General features: G+C 49.2%; 1 long non-coding RNA gene and 1 pseudogene across 1 annotated transcript; both read right to left on the minus strand.

Moving 5' to 3' along the window:
* Positions 1 to 5,262: 5,262 nt before the first annotated feature.
* On the minus strand, positions 5,263 to 8,653 carry LOC103637237 (phosphatidylinositol 4-kinase beta 1-like; annotated as a pseudogene).
* Positions 8,654 to 9,504: 851 nt separating this feature from the next.
* Positions 9,505 to 13,406, minus strand: LOC118473001 (uncharacterized). The gene is made up of 8 exons (XR_004851611.1): positions 13,308 to 13,406; positions 12,466 to 13,193; positions 10,974 to 11,185; positions 10,397 to 10,629; positions 10,245 to 10,306; positions 10,081 to 10,156; positions 9,725 to 9,835; positions 9,505 to 9,648 (listed from the first exon to the last, which is right to left on the minus strand). It is a non-coding gene; the product is annotated as an uncharacterized lncRNA (long non-coding RNA).
* Between the last annotated feature and the right edge of the window lie 8,796 nt (positions 13,407 to 22,202).

Below are 22,202 nucleotides of genomic sequence, written 5' to 3' on the forward strand. Positions count from 1 at the left end.
CGACCATGATGCGGATGTAGAGGTTATACCTAGGGTGGCGGTGGAGTCAGGCTAGTGGGGCTGTGGCGGGTCGGTGCAGTGGCGACGCGAGGCAGACCCGCAGCGGCTAGGAAGACCTCTGCAAAAAAATAAACAAGTATGTCAACAAAAAAATTCGGCAGCACCTCTCCTGCACGGGGAGGTTTCCAAAACCTGCAAATAAAAGTAACAGCACGATGGCTGACATTCACACATATATCAACGGCACGATGGCCGACAATCACATTTAATCGACATCCATATCCACCATCACACAATCATATATAATCGGCATACAACTAAAACTAGGACCCGTACACAATCATATCTATCGCCACACAAACATTATATATAAACTTTATACGTACTGCGCTACTGTGCTACTATCGCTTTTATTGTGAGGTGGAACTACTTATGTATATCAACAAATGTGAATTAGTGCATATATATTCTCTATTGCCTAGTATACGTACCTGCTGCTGGAGTGCAAAGATGTGTGCGACGCAGACGGCGACGAGCGGGCAGACGACGCGGCGCGGACGGCGGCGAGCGGGCAGACTGCGCGACGGCGGGCGGACGGCGGGCGCGACGGCTGGCGGCTCGAGCGGCGCGACGGCGGGCGGCTCGAGCGGCGCGACGGCGTGCGACGGTGGGTGGCGCAAGAACGGCGGGCGGACGGCGGGTTGGGGGCGGGCTCCGGCGGGCGCGACGGCGAGCTCCGGCGGGCGCGACGGCGGGTTGGGGGCGGGCTCGGCGAGCGACGGCGGCGCTCCGGCAGGCGACAGCGGGTTGGGGGCGGTCTCGGCGAGCGACGGCGGCGCTCCGGCGGGCGGCGGCGGGTTGGGGGCAGAGAAAGAGAGAAAGTGAGAGTGAGAGAGAGACAGGGAGTGCGGGCGTTTTTACGGTATTAAAACGTTCTTTGCCGAGTGCCCGCGATCCGGCACTCGGCAAAGATTTTTTAAAAATTAAAAAATAAACTTTGCCGAGTGCTGGATCTCGGGCACTCGGCAAAGTCTCCTTTGCCGAGTGCTAGCTGTAGAGCACTCGGCAACGATGTGTTGTACAGGCTTTGCCGAGTGCCCAAGGAGAGGCACTCGACAAAGTTGTCTTTGCCGAGTGTTAACTGGACAGCACTCGGCAAAGTATTTTGTATTTTTTTTTTATATTTTGCAATCAAACTTTTTGTGGTGTGTTCCTACACTATGTAGACCTACATGTATCATTTGTGGACAATTTTAACAGAGTTTTCAATCGTTAGTAGATTTAGTTCGTTTATTTGAATTTCTTCGGAAAATTTAGATTTGAACTGTAGGTCACTCGAAACTTGGAAAACCGTGCATGCAAACATGATATTCATGTTACTTAGCATAAGTTACGCCCGATTCAAGGAGCGGACCGGAAACTTCGAGCAACATGCTCACTAAACATGGTCGTGAACTTGCCATACACATGTTTAAAAATTGTATAAAACACAAACAAAGTCAGAAAATCCTGAAACTTGTTCACGTGTCATGATATCATATGTACAGGCTGCGATAAAAATTTTAGAATGTTTGGAGAAAGTTGTGGGACACTATGTGTAGAAACCTAAGAGATTTCATGTGTAGTTCTCTTAGGTTTCTACACATAGTGTCCCACAACTTTCTCCAAACATTCTAAAATTTTTATCGCAGCCTGTACATATGATATCATGACACGTGAACAAGTTTCAGGATTTTCTGACTTTGTTTGTGTTTTATACAATTTTTAAACATGTGTATGGCAAGTTCACGGCCATGTTTAGTGAGCATGTTGCTCGAAGTTTTCGGTCCGCTCCTGGAATCGGTCGTAACTTATGCTAAGTAACATGAATATCATTTTTGCATGCACGGTTTTCCAAGTTTCGAGTGACCTACAGTTCAAATCTAAATTTTCCGAAGAAATTCAAATAAACGAACTAAATCTACTAACGATTGAAAACTCTGTTAAAATTGTCCACAAATGATACATGTAGGTATACATAGTGTAGGAACACACCACAAAAAGTTTGGTTGCAAAAAATAAAAAAAATAAAAATATACTTTGCCGAGTGTCCAGTTATGACACTCGGCAAAGTATGCTTTGCCGAGTGCCTGCTATGTGACACTCGGTACAGAACATCTTTGCCGAGAGCCAACGGCTGACACTCGGCAAAGACTAACGACCGTCAGCTCTGGGACGGTCGCTGACGGCCGTTTGCCGAGAGCCCCCTTTGCCGAGTGTTTGACACTCGGCAAAGTTGTCTTTGCCGAGTGCCGTTCGGTGCCGAGTGTTCAGCTCTCGGCAAAGTACGATTTGCCGAGTGCCTAACTGTACCGAGAGCGGCACTCGGCAAAACTATCTTTGCCGAGTGCCCGACAAAAGGCACTCGGCAAAGAAGCCCACACTCGGCAAAGCCTCGGATTCCGGTAGTGAATATAATCACTATATACACGCACGCACATGTAGTAGTCGTGCTAGATAGTTACGCTAATTAGTTAGTACCTGGTCGTTACCGCGCGTACACGCAAGTAGCAGCTCGAGCCGAGACGAACTCAAACCATATGGTTCGTTCGTTAGGGGCCCGCGGTGGCATCCGATTCTTGCTTAAATTTGTGCATGGAACGCCTGTACCGCACTAGTGCGGCGTGGACTCCACTGCGTCGTCGTTCATGCATGCGTTGCGTTGCGTTGCGTGCATTGCCCGGCCCGGCCGGCAGTCCGGCACACGCAGTAAAACGCACGCGGCAAAAAACTCAGCTCCCAGCAGCTGGAAGCTTCTGACTGGCGGTAGTGCATGAGTTGGTCGACACTCCCGACATATATATAGCCTTTTTTTTCTGGCGGCATCTCCACCGTGCGCCCGCGCGACGACCCACACGACAGCCAGGGTGTGGGCGTCGGATGATAGATCGGGCTTGGCCGGCCCGGGCATCAGATCGTAGATCTTCTTTCTTCCTTTCTGTCTGTCTGTCTGGGATTTGATTGTTGGTTGGATTCGTAGTACTCCCTGAGTCACTGTCTGTGTATATATACTCTCTCAACGTGGTAAACTTAACTAATCAAAAAGGGCAGGAGGAATAAAGACCGAAACGAAGAAGCGCCGAGCCGTGCAAGTGGAATAACGGCGAACCTACATAGACATTTCTCCGTTGCAAACAGTGGATCCTAGATTTTTTTTCCCCACTATTAAAAGCAGTCCCATGCTCAGCCCAACTTAATTAACAGGTAGACGACAGTGTGTGCGTGTGCATGGATGCATATGTGGTACATACATGTTGCAAATTAGAAAGACTAAGTATGGGTTGAATTTTTCCATAATTGGCTCATGTTTTTGAAATCTGGATACATAACATGCTAATAATTGGCTCGCGTGCATGTATCGATGGTGTAATGCTGTGCACGCACGGACGACGGGGGACGAATAAAGGGATGGGCTGGGCTGGGCTAGGCGCGCGCGACAAGGGCAGCAGACAGGCAGACACGGCACATGTATTCATGCAGGGGTGGCGAGCGAGGACGACGCAGAGGCGCCGCTAGCGGCCTCTCTTTCCCGCCATGGCCAATCGTGCCCATATCGTATGGTCTCGATCTGGTCCGTCGTAAAGGAGGGGTGTTTATTACCTAACGGACCGGACGACGACCCATCATGGCGGCCGAGACTCTCGGGTCATCCGCGGTGCCTGGCCTGCCTGCCTGTCCAGTGTCCACTCGATGGACCGGAAGAAGATGGGGGGTGGCCATGGCCAGCAGGTACATACAGGACTCTGCTGTGCAGAGCAGTGTTGACCGCGCTAGTGCATGGCTCTGTAGCCTCCCTGTAGGCAGTGCGGGGAATGTTCCTGCTGTCTGATTGACGCCGACGCGTTCACAGTTGATTCGGCCCGGTACGTACCTATTGTATACTGTATTTGTATAGAACCAGGGCATGTATAATGTACAGTACAGCACTTCAGCAGACAGACAACTGATGCCGTGGTCTGCGACGCGACATGCTCTATGTATTTGTGTATACATAAATAGGTAACCGACCGGGGTGGCGTTTGCTTGCCCACGCGCCCATGCCGTCCGCCGGATCCACAGCGACGAGGGCGATGAGCTTGGTCTTGGCCGCTTGGCGTGGCCGAAGACGGACACCTTGGTTAGGTCTGAGTGGAGGCGATGAGTGGCAGTGTAGATGGAACTGTGCTGCAGCGCTGGCGATCCACTGATCTAGTAGTCGGTGTGGCCGCCGGCCGCGTTGCTGAGTTGATGTCCTCGAGGTGCATGGTGTGGTGTCCGGCCCGGCATGGTGTGTACAGCTCTGCTTGTTCGAGGAGAATACAGTAGAGATGAAATTAAACATGAAATGAATTCGTGGGCTGACATATGGAGTGCTGCTATGCTAATATTAATTAAACTGAACTCGTGGTCCCAAGCCATGGGAGGCAACGTGCAGCTTTGAGAACAGCTGGGAGTAGTAGGAGTTGATGGCGAGGTTATTTAGCCGTGAAGCAACAGGTACTCCCCGGCATCGAGCGGCTTGGCAATGAAAAGGGGTTTCCGGCTTCCGAGGCAGGCTGCCCGCACCGGTCGGCGGTGCGGTGAGAACCTTATGCGGCGCAGGCGCACCCCCACGGTGGTGCATTTTGTCTGGTGGTAACTCGTAAGACACACTAGAAAGCTTTCAGGGCCATAAAACTATGGCGCCGCGACGTGTGCTTGCTTGACGACGGAGCGCGACGGCCCCCGTGCCCGCTTGATTAGTGCTGGGAATTGGGCTGGGCAGGGCCAGCCCGGTCCAAGCCCATCGTGCTTCGTGCTAAATGGGCTCGGGCCCAAAGAGCCCAAAAAACTTTTCGACCGTGCCGTGCTAGCCTGAAGTGTAAAAACAGTAGCCCAGCCCGGTCCTAAACCACATCGTGCCTTCGTTGGGCCGTGCCGGCCCGAGCCCGGCCCGTATATTTGATCACATAAAACCAAAATATTACAAGCATATAAAGTCCACAACTTACTAAATTAAAGATATTAAACAATTCTATCATCACTAGGTCAGTGCCCGTGCGTTGCAACGGGAACATATAATATCTCGATAAATTATATATGCACATATGTGTTATATAATTATAAGATAGAGGATGACATATGAGAGCTGTCCGAGATGGCATCGAAGAGAAACTCGGGCCTATGACGCACGGTCACTCACCTAGTGTATTATATAAGGTAGGTGAGTGCCCGTGCGTTGCAACGGCAACATATAATACCATGATGAATTATGTACAAATGTGGGTTTCATTGTTATAGTAAAATGTTCGTGCTTTGCACACAATCATATTTGAATCCGTAGCATCATGTCGCAGCCTACGACCCGTTTCAGAAAGTACAATGCTCTTTGCGCGACCAAGTTTCTCAATAGAGAAACTAACATTTACAAATTTTACTTTAGTCTCCCAGAGTTGAGCCATTGCTTGGTCAATAACCTGAGAAGTAGACTTCAACATTATGTCTGTTTCATAGTTTTGTGTTTCGTGTCTGCTCCACAAAGGATAGGCCCATGGAGGTGGTTTTGGTAGTTGCACATCTCCATTAGCCAATGGTATCCCATCTTTTGATAATTTGTGCCCATCTGATGATCCTTTAGAGTGGCTGGAAAGAAGAAAAAAAGTCATTACCAGAATGACATCTGTTTGGGGAAATGGTACCCCTGACATAACTCCACATCGTGACATGGTCAATGGCAGGTGGGTCCCACACCCAGCTGGTCCGCATGTCACCACGTCAGGATGCAGGTGCATCAGAGGATTCCTTCCAGTAACAAAGTGACAAAGGCCACCATTTCATTGTTTATCAAAAAAAATCAATAGAAACTCCAGTTGTGAGCTATGCGTCTCTAGTCTCATATATACAAATAAAAATTAGTACAAAAACAAGCCTGACCAGGTTTATGAAAGACTCAACATTAACTTTCATTGAACATACAGAAAACCAGCATACCTAGGAGCTTCTGCTTTTAAAACTTCAACACATATAAGGTAAGGAGCTTTCTCCCTAGAATTCAGAAGAACAGACTCGTCTTCAGGTATATGAACCACTCGATATATGCCCTTTCCCATCGGAAAGCATACTCCTAGCCATAGAAGAATAAAGAAAATATTATGATGTTATTCTAACTATGGTAATATGGTATGTAAATAAACTTAAAAACACATTGGTTCAGAGCTTCAAGTCAAGAAGAGAGTGCTCTTCTTTAACACAAACACTGGCTAGGCATATTGCTCTGATGCCTTATGCATTTAATTCAGTACACCACAGTCTGTAAATTACCTAGGTGCTCAGTTCAGCAGAAACAAAGAAACTAACTCCAGTCCTTACAATGGTGATGGCAACTGATGAACGAAAAATATGACAGAACAAGTTCTATCAAAAAGCTATTCAAGTAATCTATGCAGATGACTGAAACTGATTTTTAAAGATTGTTCATCAAAAACATTTTCCATAATACAAACCTCAGACACAAATGGACAAGGCAAAAAATATAAATGTACATCCTCTAACTACCAATGGAAGATGCTAATGTAATACTACCAGCAATGCAAATAACAAAAGGCTTAACAAAACTATATATAGAACAAAAGTTCAGGAGCTATCCTGAATATGACAGCAGAAATCATCTCCATTTTTTTCAGCAGAAGCAATCTGGCTATTGATCTCTATAAGAGACTGCCACACAAAAGAAGATATCATTGCAGTGCAGGGTACAAGTTAAAATGTGAAAAGAACAAAGAGAGTGCAATGATTAGCACAGGATGACTGAAGGGTTGTGAAATGAATAGCCATGTAGTTACATGGTAATGTGTTTGATCTACCTCCCGGAGGGCAATCTTACGATCCTCAATAGGAAATATGTCTACCAGGCCATAAGATGTATCACATAAAGCCTGAACAAGTTCCAACGAAGCATAGTAAGAACCTTTTCGAAGCTCTGCTACTGCATTAATTGGTAATGGTGGTTTCCCACTTTGCTTCTCATTGATTCCTGTAGTACCAGGGTGTTTCTGCAATGCATATCACCACAATTAGGATGATGAGGACAGATGCAAAAAGAAATCACTGTAAAAAACAACATATAAAAACTGGCATAATATAGTACTATAACATGAACACGAGATATCGTATCAAGCAGAAAAATAACATGAGACCAGATCCTTGCCTCTTTTGCCATTTTTGACCCAAAAATCTCAGAATCTTCAAGTGAGCGGTCTCTATCACGGAATAGCCTCTTAAAAAAGCTTTCTGATCCTAGGCTCCCCTCAGAAAGATTGTTAGATTGACTGCTTTCTATGTGCCCACTCTTAGGATCTTCTGGGTGCACTCTAAACAACCTACGGAATGACAAAAACTCTGGATTATCTTCCTCTTCGATACCACTACTTCCCTTACCATAATCATCATTTTTATCAGGTCCCTCAGTTCTCCTCTCCTCAAGTTTATCCTTAAATAATTTGCGGAAGAAGTTTTCTTTATCACCTTCCTCACACTTGTCATCTTCATTCCTGTCATGAACAATCCCTTTCTTTTCTTCATTCTTATCCTTGAAAAGCCTGCGAAAGAAATTATCATCATCTGCATTTTTATGGCCTTTATCATCTTCCTCTTTCTTGCTTGGTGTGCTGCCTTCCTTTTTCTCATCGTTTTTCTCCTTAAAGAGTTGCCTGAAAAAACCATCTCTCTTATCATCTTCTATGTTCGCACCAACCTTTTCTCTCTCATCTGGCTTTTGATGCCCTTCATCTTTCCTCTCCTCATTCTTATCTTTGAAAATTTTGCGGAAGAAACCTTCTCTGTCATCATCTTCCACACTCTTGCCCAGTCTTTCCTCATTCCCATGTCTTGCATGATTACTATCTCTCCTCTCCTCGTTCTTATCCTTGAACATCCTGCGAAAAAATCCTTCTCATCATCCTCACCTTGCCTGTCCTCCTTATCACGAAAAAGTCGCTTCAACAAACCATCTGAGCTTGGTGTCAGTTCCATGTCCTCCTCTTTGCTATCCCTGAGTAATCTGCGGAAGAAACCATCTCTATCACTTTCTTCCTCCTCATTATCCTTCTCCCTGCTAAGATGCGGTCCTACGCATAAATGGATCTCACGCTCTTATAGCCCTCCTCGGTGGCAGCGAACCGTTCACCAGGTCCGGTAGCAAGCGGCCCATGGCAGCGACCGCAGGCATGCCGTCGCGGCCAGGCATGCCCTCGACCCCTCCTCTTTCCTCTCCCATAAACCCTAAACCGCCCTATTCCCCACTCGATTTCGCCATGGAAGGCGACGAGGCCTCGACGCCGCCTCCCCCGCCGTGGATGCAGAACTCCTCGCTCATGGCGCGCACCACGGACGCTGTGCCCTCCGCGTCCTCCACCGTCTTCTCCACGTACACCACCCCGCTCGTTGTCCCTGTGCCTGCTCCAGAACTCCTGCAGCAGCTCCTCGTCCCTCGCCTCGCCTCGTCGCGCCCGCCCATCCCAACCCAGTTCCGGAGCTTGAACCGCACCACCGTCAGCGACATGGTCCCGGTCTCCGGCATCCGCGCCGCGTACGCCAGCGCCTCGCGGTCGTCAGCGCCACCCAGAAAGTAGAGCGCCGCTCGCTGGAGCAGGCACATCGCCGATGAGGGTGGGGGAAGGGATGGGGCGGCGGCGCGATTGCATCCGTGGGAGGGAAGATGCGAGGGGTTTGGCTGATTTTTTGAGTATGGGCTTGGGTGCGAGGAGGCGGTGTCGTAGGGCGCGACAGGGTGCAGGCCGGGTCGCGCGGAGGTCGCACAATTCGCGGAGGTGGGGGTGCGGATGGGGATGGGGCGGCGGCAGGGTGGGGAAGGGGAGGTGGGGGAACGATCGCGGGCGTGGGCGGGCGAACGGTGTGGATTCACGGAAGCGAACGGACGGTGCAGATTCACCGAAGGCAGAACACAAAAAGGCAGGCTACTATTGCTAACTTAATAAGTAGTAGAGATAGGTAAATATCCGTGTGTTGCAACGGGGTAAAAATAGTGCAACTATAACATATGTATGGACATGTGTTGTGCAGAAAACAAGCAAATCACTGTGATAAACTCATAATGACTTGTCACCTTGTTCGAAGGGGGAAAAGGTGATCCTTAGTCTTACAGCTTTAATAAGAGAACCATACATGTATCACCGCATTACTCCAATAATGAAACAGGTGTATAATATAGTGGTCATCTTGTCATCGTTTGCATGTAGGATCACTCTGCCTGCTATTAGTCTACTTCTCCCTCCGTTCCAAATTGTAAGTGTCTCAAGATAGATAGTTTTTACTATGTCTCTAGATGTAACATATGCCTTAGGTACATAGCAAGCTAACAAGCAGTTAATTATAACAATGGATTTATTTTCTAAGCCTGCTTGTCAGTACCACGTTGCATGCATTGCAACTGACGCTACCAGTGAATCTGAGTCAGGAAAAAAAAGCAAAATGCAGAAAGATAGATCAGAAAACTATTGGGTGCAAGCTAACCTGTCATGGCAAATGTGCCACCAAGAACTGCACAAAGACGAGTTATAAAATGAAGGAAGTTCCTTCTTTCCTCTTTGATGGTGAATGTAATTGGTGAGAGATCATACAGAAAGTACACCGCTACATGAAAAAAACGCTTCAGCTTTTAGAATAGATGAAGATAGCATGGTTGAAAAGGAAGGGAGGGGGTAGCTACCTGGCCAGGCCCTCTCAGTTGGGCGAATGGAAAGAAAATACTCCGTGACAGAACCCTGATTTGTTGGCAATATTTTCTTTGACAGATATTTGTACTCAGTCGGAACAACCTCTATATCAATTGGACAAAAAGTAGAGAGCTTTCTCACAAGCTATTACAAAACTCAAATCAACTTAAAATTTGGAACAGCTAGAGTATTATATAGCATCTGTAGATAACAGTTGGCAATTTATCAGAAAAGTTTACCATCATGCAAAGTACTCATTGTGACAAAAAAACACAGATACTTTAACAATTGAATGCTAAACTTATGGTGAGAAGTGCTCTATCTAAACGAATATGGAAGCTTGACTTACCTTTAGTCCTACTGCAGCCAAAGTTTCTTTCACCAATTCACCAATGCGATCCTCGGGTAAGCTTGAATTTTCATATCTAAAGCAAAGGATGGATGTATCAGAGATGAAAGCTGAACAGAAGCAATTACTGAAAAAATGACCTTCTGGCAGGCATGTTCCCTTACAAAAGGAATCCAACATTTTCACGAACTGTGAGAGAATAAAAAAATGCAGCACTTTGAAAGACCTGTATCACAACACCACATCAGAATGTTCAGGCACAAGAAAATATAGAATATAACATGAGGTGTAGGACAAAATGCAAGATCACTGGTACCTATCTGATCCGGTTTCATCCATTCCTTGAAGGTAGCTATTGAAATAGCCACTGAGCTTCCCTAATAAAGATGTTTTAAATTTTAAACAAACAAACCTGTCTCCTGAGGAGGAGCAGAGATCGGTGCATTGTATCAGCACAGACCCTGCAATACCTGAAGTTGCCCATGAAACCTTTGGGCGTAAAGCAATTTGAAAACTTTCCCTTTCATTTCTTGCTGCCAAAAGGTTGACCTGAAGGAAAATATAAAGTTTGGACATTTTGGTAAGTAACATAATGAGATAGTAATAAGTCAAATCATGGCTGAAAGCACAATGAATCTGATCACAATTGAAAAATGCAATGCCACATTCAAAAGAACAAGAACATGTGTGTGTCGGTGTGTTGTGGGGAGGTTCTTTTACTCCCCATTGTATTCCCTTCTTTCTTAATGGAATGATGCACAATTCTCTTGAGTGTTTGAGAAATGAGAAAAAAAAACACTCCGTGTATCAGGGAAACAATTGAACAGTATAACATACTTTTAGTGACATGCTGAAGCAAGAAACCAGTGGAAACAAAATGTAACCCAACTTACTTTCTCTAGAGGCCGAGGCGCTTCTTGCTGGCTAACATTTGCTGTGCTGGGCATAGACCAGACGTGCAAAAGATTATCTGAGTGTACGTTTGTAGGATCAATCACACCAGCACCAAGATTTGTACCCCGCAAACCTCCATCCACCCATCCATAGCTAGTTCCTCTAGCTACACCTTCAACAGTCGGTACTGAAACATTTTGTGTCTTTCCTCCTGTGATGACACAAAAGAGAATGATCTACAGTCAAAGACCAAAGTGGGATTTAAGCAACAAGGTTACAAAATCTAATAAATGTCAATCAAAATCTAAAAATAACTTAAAATCTCTCATTGTTAGAAAGAAAGCTATTGCTCATCATGGACCAGAAATTATAGTATGCAAAAGGTTTTCAACCAATGTATACTGTGCAACAAAATGCAAACTGTCAGTATAAGAGGTCGCAATGCACTTGACATTGATAGAAATAAAACAATGTTCAGCCTCATGGATAAAGGAATGTGCTAGCTATGCACACTATGTAAATCATGCCCATCTCTCTGAATAATACAATATGGTCACAATTTGTGTGCTTAGCTCAAGTGCTCAACTAATACATGTTTTCCCATCACAGCTTGGTAAGCAAACTCATGCCCTCTGATACATTATAGTTTGGGAAGCATCTATTATAAACCAATCACTTGAAGCCTCCCCTCCCTGTACTACTCTAAATAAACCTCATCCAAAGTCTGATGTACTGAGGTATCAAGATATCACCTCAAATATGGATGTGCACAAGATATTTCTCCATCTAAGTATGACATAGATATGGGTGTGCAATTAGTTAATGGATCTTGGGTAGAACAAGGGAACAAGTATGATTTTAGTCAGATATGAGTAAAAATCCTTGAGCCTGCACAGAAATGTTGCATCTCAAGCTAATTAGCCATTCAGAGCCTATGTGGATATGGTGCTCCTCGAGCTAGTTAGCCATTCAGTCTCACCATTTATTGCTTCACTGCCATCCCTAAACCTTTTGGCTTGATCCATTTCCTATATTTCACAATTAAGCCAAACTGATAGCATGGTTTTGGCCTCCAAACAACAATGACATAAAATGCACGACAACACACTTTTACTTGCTCACGACTGAATGTATTGAATTGTCAGGTTGCCAATGGCCCCAGTGAATGACAGAACGAGCTTGACCATCCCCATCAAATTTGTGTTCACATTACGCCATTAAGGTTTAGGGATGGCAGATAAGAATTGGAGTCAGATTTAGATTCTTGTATCCTCTCAGATTTGGACAGGGGTGTTAAAATAAAGGTTTTTAACTCCTGGTTTTGAGAGAAGAAAAACTCCCATCTTAGAAGATATTTATCTCCTGGTTTTTATCATCATCATTCTAATGCGGATAAACCACTCCCGAATTCAATTGTTTTGCCTTAAGAAAACAGTGCTAGTGTACAAAAGCTAAAGTTGTTGGCATAAAAACATTAATAAAATAACTCACCGTTACCAAGGTCAAAACCTTTGTTCTTTGTAGCCTCTTCAAGTCCTAAACGCTTTCTTAGCCTCTCCTAAAACCTATCCTGCAGATATCACCACCAAATATAGATGATTAAAAAAGCAAGTTTTGCACTAAAAGAATCACAACCCAAATATAAAACATTGAAACAAAGGCAAGCATCAAATAAACATGGAGAAAATCTGATAGAGGCAAAAGTGCCACTTAAGTATGCATCATTTAGATTCATGTGCCCCTTCTCCTACCTTCATTTTCAACCACCTTAAAATCACAACTATCACCTATTCACTGGAACTTGTGAAATGTAGAAATGGTGGATACAAAAAGGGTGAAATGGTCATTGAAAAGCTATATTTCTTTACAATGCAAGGATTTCTATAAGAGGGTGCTTGGGCTACATAAAATATTTTGATGCACATTTCACAAACTTCACTGGTGGTGTGGAGACAATTGAGAACTGTGTTTGTTTGCATGAGGAGGATCATGGGATCCTTTGGAAACACCAAGACTGGAGAACTGGTTTAGCAGAAGTAAGGCGGTCATGGAGGCTCACTGTTTCATTTATCTGTACAGTTGCAAACTATGAGTATGGTTTTTACTTTGCTTAACTTTTCCATCGTTTTCTCATAGATATTGAGAAGGAAGCAGACATCATGTGTGGCAGCTCGAACCATCATATCAGACAAGGGCCTAATTGTCCAAAAGTTAGGGTCCTGAAATCCATCAATTAATATTATTTGTAAGGTTTCTCAAGAAGACGTGCTTTCAAAACAACAGAACATCTAATGGTAAGACGCTATCAGAGAAACTAAACACAATGTTATGACCTCAAACTGGAGAGGAGAGAGCTCTCATGTCTAGCGGCAAAGTCGCTTCCGGAGCTTGTGCTTGTTCATCTTTCACTTGTGCTGAGCATAGCTGCCTCGCGAACTACTTGCAACTGTCAAAAGAACAAATATGGTCAACGATTGAACATCAAACAACACAATACACGAGAAAAGGAAGACATGGAAAATATGTAGTTCTACACGCCTATTGTTGATGCACCATCAGTATTGCATGAATCAACTTGTGCTGATGCTAGTATGTCACCCAAAGTTGCAATCTGCTTGTTCTTCATCTGCTCTACATTGTCCTATACCCCATGTACCCCTTGCTGCCACATCCTAATTTGCACCTCGATCACCCTCTGCTCCTCATATCTAAAACTCCCAACTCCAACCAAAATAGGTGAGCTTGGTATCTAGGTGCATCAACAGAAAAAATGGAGTCCGTATCTAGATGGCAAGAGATAAAATGGGCTCCTTAATTTCAAACATAAGGGTAGAAAAATTTATATATACTGACCAGGGACAGGAGGAAGATGCGACCAATTTGCAAACTGGTTGTCATTTAAGCAAAAGGTAAAATGGATTTAGGCTGTGGTGGGTAACCAATCCTGTTTAATTTGGTCCAGTACAAAAAAAAGCAACAGATTACCGTCACATCATAATCCACAATCTGGTCATCAAAATCAGTGACGCTAAAAGGTTTTCATACAGGCTGTGGATGGGTGACCAATCCTCGTCGACCAGGACTCCATTCCTTCCTTGCACATTATGGATTGCAGAAATCCGCTGCTCATCAGATGGTGATAACCCAACCATTTCAGAAATCAAGGAAGCAAGTTTGGAGTTGATGAGAAGCAAAGAAAATAAACCACCATCTGTAGCCTATGAAGAAACTAATGCCAGATGTGAACCATAAATACAGGCGCAACAAACACAATGTAAAAGAGGTAGCAGTTATGCTGCTTATAGGACACACATAGCACAACTAAAGTAAACAAGTGGGCGACAAATGATTTATGTCAATGATCTGCATCTTCTCTTCAAACAAAAAGAATACACTATGATTTGAGGTTATTTAAGTATTATTATTTTCTTTTTTGTTTGCTTAACTACAAATATTGTACTTTTTGAAAAAAAATATGGTACAACAAATTGCATGGTTCTGTTTGTATAGAAAATGAAATAAACATGTGTACCTATGAAGAAACTAATGCCAGATGTGACCAAATCATAGTGTATTCTTTTTGTTTGAAGAAACTAATGCTCCAGATAGTAAGAAGAAAAACAGTGGACAGATGAAAATGGAATCTTACATTGATAAAATGGAGTAACCAAATGCATATAAGAAGCACGGGCAGATCTACACACATACTGAATTTTTTTAACACTACATGGCGTACTGATAGTAAGAAGAAAACAAGAGATAGATGAACATGGAATCTTACATTGCCCTAAGCTCGATGCAGTTCTTGATCTTTACAGGGATTGGGTCATGCAAGCTGTTCTACAGAGCTCTGAAAAGGGAGGAATGCACATCCATGAGTAGGCAGCAGCATAAATACAAGATTCATCTCATACAGCCCATTCCGACTCCCGATCCGCGTGAGCGTGACTTAGGCAGAGAGAGAGAGAGAGAGGTCAGCCGCGACTGGAGGCGATAGAAAATATGTACTATTGATTTATACATGAAATCAGTGGATATCCAGAATTTTATTATGGGGTATACCAACTAAAATTTACAATTTACATGTACAACAGTCTAGCATTAGTAGCATCGTGACTCACTGGGTCGCATCGGTCGACAAATCTAAGCGACTGAATGTTGGATTGTTGATTTTATAATTGCATTGTCTGTTTAGCAGGCCATTTCAAGACTTCGATAGGTCCTGAGGCTATAGACTTAAACGCAAAAAAAATTAAGTTACAAGATAATTAGCACAATACTTTTTCATGTTGAACAGTTTTAGATATTATTTTTGTTCTTTCTATGAATATATTTGTATATATATACCGTATACGCTGGATACGTGGGTATGCCAGGGCATTCCTGACATACCCCCTAGCTAAGCCACTGCATGAAACACTACTATTCTCTTTTCAATGTTGGAGAGTGACACTGGCACATCCAGCTCAAACACAGGTTGAGAGTGTTCTAGTACAGTGTGGAAGGTTTGAGCGAAAAAAATGCAAGCAAATAAGAAAGATGTCTAGACCCCTCTCTCTGTCTCTGTCATTGTTAGCGTTCTTGACGCTAGATACAAGAAGTTATGGGTGAGGCAAAAGTTCTAGACGATTTTGTCAAGGTCCTCTCTCTCTCTCTCCCATGGTTTGGACAAGTAAAGTAGAAACTTAAGTGAAATTACAGGTGAATGGAATCTGAGCGAGGCCTTTGTGGTCTAAAATCAAACGAGAAAATGGGGGGGATATGAAGAACCCTCTAGTCCTGCAAATACTGTATTTCCTATGTAAATAGGAAACTGTGCAGTATAATGGATGATCTACCCGTTTTCCTTCAACAGGAGGGGCAGAGGGCCTCTGTGAGCAAGTTAAGATCATCTTGGTGCATTGAGAATCTCAAATCACACCATGGATTGTGGGACTGACCAGAATCAAAATTCATAAGTAATTTAACAATCTGTTGACGTTATCAGTCGTAATTCGTAACTAACAATCTGATGGTAAAACAAGATGTTGTGATTGAGCCAGACACCTCAGATGCGTTCTAAAGCACAAGTGAAATCAATCAATGCAAACGAAATATGGTTTACCTTGTGTGTTGCGCGGGTGTAGCTGATGTGAAGGAGCCGGAGATGCAGATCAGGAAGCCGACCGACATGAAGCACGTGGCGCACATCGGCTGGGACAACGCCTCCATCACCGCGCCCAGCTAGGTAGCCGCTTCCGTTCCAGTTCCACCACCGACCACGCCATTCCCGTGCTCTGCGTCGCGTCCGAATGTCCGAACTCCAACTAACAGCTGTGGTTGGGCGTGTGCTGCAGATGGACGAATTCAAGTCTTCACCAACTACAGGACCGCCTGCAGGACCCGAAGCCGCCGCGCCGCCGCCAGCATCAAGCATGGTGAGGATGAAGCAGGCACGGTTGTTGACGTCGGTGACCTGAGCGACGACGAGGTTTCGGAGGCCGAGGCGTGCCACGCGCGTGGAGTTGAGCGGGTGGTGGGCCTCCATCGCGTGCTGCAGAACGGTGACTCCGACGGCGTTGTCCACAGGCGGGGAGCGGAGGCGGCCGCAGAGGCAGAGGCGGAGGGGCTTCGTGCATACGGCGCACATGGGACGACGTTGCCCCGGCTGCTGGTGAGGAACATCGCTCTGGCTCGCCGCGGTGGAGTTGTGCGGCGGGGGAGACGCGACCGCGGCCGTGGGCGTCCCGGGCGTGGATGGGGACGGGGACGCAGACGGGGACGGGGACGCCGTGGGGGTCTCGCTCCCAGACCTCACTGCCGTCGTGGGGGTCTCGCTCCCGGACCTCACTGCCGCCGGCCTAGGCCCCGCAACCGACGCCGGAGACGGGGACGAGGGCGCGGTGGAGTTGTGCGGCGGGGGTAGGCGGCAGGGCGGATCCAGGGAGTCCATGGCGGGGAACCGCGGCGCCAGGGCGGGGTACGGTGGATCCGCGGCGCTGCGAATGGAGGAATGGTGGGGGAGGCACGAGCGGTGAGGGGCCGGCGGCGGCTCGTGCGGATGGGGGATGGGGGACGGGAGGCAGGGCGACGGTTGCGGAGGGACTGGGGCGCACCACGCGGGTGTGGGCAGCGGGAGACGACGGACGATCCAGATCAAAGCAGAACAACGGTCGAGATTGACGGCAGAACGGATGGGGGCAGGCTACCCTTACGTTCTTAATAAGTAGTCTAGATTTAACCACATAAACTCTCAATATAGCAACAATATAAAGTCGATATCTTACTAAATTAAAGAAATTAGACAGATTGGGCTTAATTGGGCCGTGCCGGCCCAAGCCCGACCCATCTATGCGAGCCGTGCTGGGGAGCCGACGGGCCGGAATTTGAGGCCCGACCCAGGCCTGCCTTCGGGCCGTGATATTATTTCGTACCGGGTCGTGCTTTGGACTCCTATTTTCGGGTCGTGCTCGTGCTGGCCCAAAAAGCGTTTGATACTGGCGGCCCTCCAGCGGTCTGGCCAATGGGGATGGGAACAGAATACTATTTTGACGGCTAAGCCTAATACAATAAGATATTATACTAATTTTCTTTAATATATGGTTACACGGCCATCATGCTCCCCAAATTTAATAAAAAAAACTAATATATATATATATATATATATATGATTTGAACCATGATTGTTAGCTCCAAAGGCATTCACAATCAACTAGCCAACAAAACATATATATCTATGTTTTATACCTATACTCAAACATAAATTTACATCATAACTATATACGAGCACTTTAGTAGTTTTTCTTCATGGGAGTGACCCGCAGGACCCTGCCAAAGGCGCCATAGGAAACTCCGCTCCGCCCGACCCAGGGCTCGGACTCGGGCTAAGCCCCGGAAGACGGCGAACTCCGCTCCGCCCGACCCAGGGCTCGGACTCGGGCTAAGCCCCGGAAGACGGCGAACTCCGCTCCGCCCGACTCAGGGCTCGGACTCGGGCTAGGCCCCGGAAGACGGCGAACTCCGCTCCGCCCGACCCAGGGCCCGGACTTGGGCTAAGCCCCGGAAGACGGCGAACTCCGCTCCGCCCGACCCAGGGCTCGGACTCGGGCTAAGCCCCGGAAGACGGCGAACTCCGCTCCGCCCGACCCAGGGCTCGGACTCGGGCTAAGCCCCAGAAGACGACGAACTCCGCTTCGCCCGACCCCAGGGCTCGGACTCCGCCCTGGCCTCTGCCGAACAACCTCCGCCTCGCCCGACCCAGGGGCTCAGGCTCGGCCTCGGCCATGGAAGACAGACTCGACCTCAGCTTCGGAGGAGCCTCCACGTCGCCCGACCTAGGGCACAGGCCCGCCACGTCAACAGGAAGCGCCATCATCACCCTACCCCGAGCCGACTCGGGCCGCAGAGAACAAGGCCGGTGTCCCATCTGGCTAGCTCCGCCAGATAGGCAATGATGGCGCCCCGCTGGCCCTGTGACGACGGCGGCTCTCAGCTCCCTTACGGAAGCAGGGGGACGTCAGCAAGGACTCAACCGCTCCGACAGCTGTCCCTCCGCCAGGCTCCGTTGCTCCTCCGACAGCCACGACATCGCACCAGCAGGGTGCCAAGATCTCTCCGGCTGCCACATTGGCATGTACTTAGGGCGCTAGCTCTCCCTCCGCTAGACACGTAGCACTCTGCTACATCCCCATTGTACACCTGGATCCTCTCCTTACGCCTATAAAAGGAAGGACCAGGGCCTTCTTAGAGAAGGTTGGCCGCGCGGGGACGAGGACGGGACAGGCGCTCTCTTGGGGCCGCTCGCCTCCCTCACCCGCGTGGACGCTTGTAACCCCCTACTGCAAGCGCACCCGACCTGGGCGCGGGACGAACACGAAGGCCGCGGGATTTCCACCTCTCTCACGCCTGTCTCCGGCCACCTTGCTTTCCCCCTTCGTGCTCGCCCACGCGCTCGACCCATCTGGGCTGGGGCACGCGGCACACTCACTCGTCGGCTTAGGGACCCCCCGATCTCGAAACGCCGACAGTTGGCGCGCCAGGTAGGGGCCTGCTGCGTGCTGACGAACAGCTTCCCGTCAAGCTCCAGATGGGCAGTCTCCAGCAACCTCTCCGGCCCGGAACGGTGCTCCGTTTCGGGAGTCTTGAGTTCATGTCCTTCGACGGCAGCTACGACATGATACTCCTTCCACCGCCGCGCGACAACGACAATGGCGGCCGACAACCCGCCCGCCGGCGGCGGAATCGACGACATCTTCCCCGCATGGTGGGAGAACAACATTCGAGCTCGCCCCGTCCTCTCCCCCGCCAACAGAGGAGGAGCCGGGGCAACCAAGGCCAAGCGGGAGGCCGCGCTTCGTCGGCTGTTGAGCGAATCGACATCCCCAGCGCCCCAACGGGGGGCGCGTCAGGCGTCGACCTCGCATTGGAGACGAAGGCGAGCGCCGTCCCCCCGCGACACACCAATTCCGAGCAAGTGGACGACGCCAGCGCGCTCGCGGAGGGCTTGCAGGACGTCGCCCTCGTACCCAAGACGACGGTGCAACCAGTCCCCGACGTGACTATGTCGCTCCTCGTCGACCAAAAGGTACCGACTGATTCCCATCTTACGTCATTTCGACTTGGCCTCAACCCGCCTAGCGACCTTGCTTTGGCGGGCGCTCTCGTTGAGGCGAGTGCAACCCCTCTGGGGTTTCGTATGCGGTCGCCTTGGGACCGGTTGACGGACGTCTCGACCTACGGGCCCTCTGGGTCCGAGGAAGACGACGATCCCAGCATCTGTTAGGATTTCTCCGGATTTGGCAACCCCAGTGCCATGCGGGACTTTATGACCGCATGTGACTACTGCCTCTCCGACTGTTCCGACGGTAGCCGCAGCCTTGACGACGAGGACTGCGGCCCAAGCCGCGAATGTTTCCACGTCGAGCTAGGGGATCCCTCCGAAGGCAACCATCTCGGCATGCCGGAGGACGGTGATCTCCCTAGGTCGGTGCCTCGCGCTGACATCCCGCGGGAGCTAGCTGTGGTCCCCGTTCCGGCGGGGGGTCACGACCCACAGCTCGAGCAAGTCCGTGGGGCGCAGGCCAGGCTCGACGAGGGAGCAGGAGCGCTTGAGCCGATCCGCCGGGACGTCGGGCAGGTATGGGCGGGCCAACCCCCGGCCGGAGAAATACGTCACCTGCCCCAAGGTTTCCAGCACCGCGTCGCCAACGACGTCAGGGTCAGGCCGCCGCCCGCATCCAGCGGGGTCGGTCAGAACCTGGCAGCCGCAGCGATGCTCCTCCGCGCGATGCCGGAGCCATCAACCACCGAGGGTCGGCGAATCCAGGGAGAGCTCAAGAATCTCCTGGAAGGCGCTGCGGCCCGACGGGCCGAGAGCTCTGCCTCCCGAAGGCAGGGATACCCCTCGGAACCTCACGCCACGACTTCCCGATTCATGCGGGAAGCCTCGGTCTACACCGGGCGCACGCGCAACACCGCGCCTGCGGCCCCGGGCCACCTCGGCAACGAGCACCATCATCGCGACCGTCGGGCCCACCTCGACGAGAGGGTGCGCCGAGGCTACCACCCCAGGCGTAGGGGACGCTACGACAGCGGGGAGGATCGGAGTCCCTCGCCCGAACCACCCGGTCCGCAGGCCTTCAGTCGGGCCATCCGACGGGCGCCGTTCCCGACCCGGTTCCGACCCCCGACTACTATCACAAAGTACTCGGGGGAAACGAGACCGGAACTGTGGCTCGCAGACTACCGCCTGGCCTGCCAACTGGGTGGAACGGACGACGACAACCTCATCATCCGCAACCTCCCCATGTTCCTCTCCGACACTGCTCGCGCCTGGTTGGAGCACCTGCCTCCGGGGCAGATCTCCAACTGGGATGACTTGGTCCAAGCCTTCGCCGGCAATTTCCAGGGCACGTACGTGCGCCCCGGGAATTCCTGGGACCTCCGGAGCTGCCGGCAACAGCCGGGAGAGTCACTCCGGGACTACATCCGGCGATTCTCGAAGCAGCGCACCGAGCTGCCCAACATCACCGACTCGGATGTCATCGGCGCGTTCCTTGCCGGCACCACCTGCCGCGACCTGGTGAGTAAGTTGGGTCGCAAGACCCCCACCAGGGCGAGCGAGCTGATGGACATCGCCACCAAGTTCGCCTCTGGCCAGGAGGCGGTCGAGGCTATCTTCCGAAAGGACAAGCAGCCCCAGGGCCGCCCATCGGAAGAGGCTCCCGAGGCGTCTACTCCGCGCGACGCCAAGAAGAAAGGCAATAAGAAGTCGCAATCGAAACGCGACGCCGCCGACGCGGACCTTGTCGCCGCCGCCGAGTACAAGAACCCTCGGAAGCCCCCCGGAGGTGCTAACCTCTTCGACAAGATGCTCAAGGAGCCGTGCCCCTACCATCAGGGGCCCGTCAAGCACACCCTCGAGGAGTGTGTCATGCTTCGGCGCCACTTCCACAGGGCCGGGCCGCCCGCAGAGGGTGGCAGGGCCCGCGACGACGACAAGAAGGAAGATCACCAAGCAGGAGAGTACCCCGAGGTCCGCGACTGCTTCATGATCTACGGTGGGCATGCGGCGAATGCCTCGGCTCGGCATCGCAAGCAAGAGCGCCGGGAGGTCTGCTCGGCGAAGGTGGCGGCGCCAGTCTACCTAGACTGGTCCGACAAGCCCATCACCTTCGACCAAGCTGACCACCCCGACCACGTGCCGAGCCCGGGGAAATACCCGCTCGTCGTCGACCCCATCGTCGGCGACTGATAGTCGCCTAGAGGGGGGGTGAATAGGGCGAAACTGAAATTTACAAATATAAACACAACTACAAGCCGGGTTAGCGTTAGTAATAAAGAAACGAGTCCGCGAGAGAGGGCGCAAAACAAATCCCAAGCGAATAAGCAAGTGAGACACGGAGGTTTGTTTTACCGAGGTTCGGTTCTTGCAAACCTACTCCCCGTTGAGGAGGCCACAAAGGCCGGGTCTCTTCCAACCCTTCCCTCTCTCAAACGATCCACGGATCGAGTGAGCTTTCTCTTCTCAATCACTTGGAACACAAAGTTCCCACAAGGATCACCACAAGTTTGGTGTCTCTTGCCTCAATTTACAAGTGAGTTTGATTGCAAAGAAAGGATCAAGAAAGAAGAAAGCAATCCAAGCGCAAGAGTTCGAAAGAACACAAGCAAATCACTCTCACTAATCACTATGGTATTGTGTGGAATTTGGAGAGGATTTGATCTCTTTGGTGTGTCTAGAATTGAAT

This window comes from Zea mays, chromosome 7 (genome assembly GCF_902167145.1).
Source record: "Zea mays cultivar B73 chromosome 7, Zm-B73-REFERENCE-NAM-5.0, whole genome shotgun sequence".
Classification (NCBI taxonomy): domain Eukaryota; kingdom Viridiplantae; phylum Streptophyta; class Magnoliopsida; order Poales; family Poaceae; genus Zea; species Zea mays.